Source organism: Eutrema salsugineum, unplaced genomic scaffold, assembly GCF_000478725.1.
Source record: "Eutrema salsugineum unplaced genomic scaffold, Eutsalg1_0 scaffold_11, whole genome shotgun sequence".
Lineage (NCBI taxonomy): Eukaryota > Viridiplantae > Streptophyta > Magnoliopsida > Brassicales > Brassicaceae > Eutrema > Eutrema salsugineum.
In genome coordinates this window covers 4,798,699-4,799,607 of record NW_006256901.1, presented here as the reverse complement: position 1 = coordinate 4,799,607, position 909 = coordinate 4,798,699, and the positions used below count along the sequence as shown (strand labels likewise).

Sequence of the window (909 nt, the reverse complement as noted above, 5' to 3'; positions counted from 1 at the left end):
TGGTCTGTCTCCTTTGATTAAAGTAAGGTGCATGAGGGATATCGATAACTTAAATCGAACAATCATATTATCTACCTAATTATGTCGATCAACAAAAACCACGAAACAAATCTTCGTCTGCTTGGAACTCCTTGATTAGACTACTGCTCGCCTGTTTGGAAGGCATATCTCCCACCTTGACATATCTCCCACCTTGACCTCGCCTTTCACATTCTCTGAGCCCTTCACGCTGACCTTCACGCTATCCTTCACGCTATCTTTACCCTTCGAAACTCACGAATTAGACTATAGACTTTTTCGGGGTTCCCAAGGCAAAGCCCATAAGTCTGATACTTCTGGTAGCGAAGCAAGGATGCCTTTTTTAGGATGGCACTTCTTCACATCTACATACATGAATAGTCTGAGCTAGCCTTCTAAATTTGATGGAATAGATAGATGGCCCTTTCGATGGATGACTGATGCCTTAATTGGTGTGGGTCTTCAGCCGTTGCCTTATGATACCTCGCTCATGTGGTGCGGTAGTTCAATGAAATGCCCAGACCTGCTCTACATGCCTCCTAGGATCCCTGGGGAGAGTATGACATGAGGAGGTGAAGAGCGGGGATAAGCAAGTACGAGGAGCAGTTCTTCCCGTTGTGAGCACAATTTCTCTTCCTTATTTCCCGTTGGACAATCCTCTATGCCAGTCCACGCAACTCCAGTCCGTCGCTGACCCAATGCCAAAAGCCAAGGCCAAAAGCCACAAGCCAATGCCACAAGCCAATGCCACAAGCCAAGGAAGAGCACCTAATGGGTGAACTACTTCCAAGTCAGGTGCTAAGGACAAGAGTCAAGGCGAAAGCTGAGTCCCTTCCGAGACGTCTCTTCCAATCCACACATTTCTTGAACGGGCTCCCAACCAAGAAAAAA

At 46.9% G+C, this 909-nt stretch overlaps 1 protein-coding gene across 1 annotated transcript in view; it reads right to left on the bottom strand.

Annotated features, from left to right (window-relative positions):
- The window catches only part of LOC18025926, a 1,449-nt gene extending 1,339 nt beyond the window's left edge, over nucleotides 1–110 (bottom strand). The window contains 1 exon segment of the mRNA XM_024160492.1: nucleotides 1–110. This exon segment is cut by the window's left edge and continues 921 nt beyond it. The gene's annotated coding sequence lies outside the window, so the exon portion shown is untranslated.
- Between the last annotated feature and the right edge of the window lie 799 nt (nucleotides 111–909).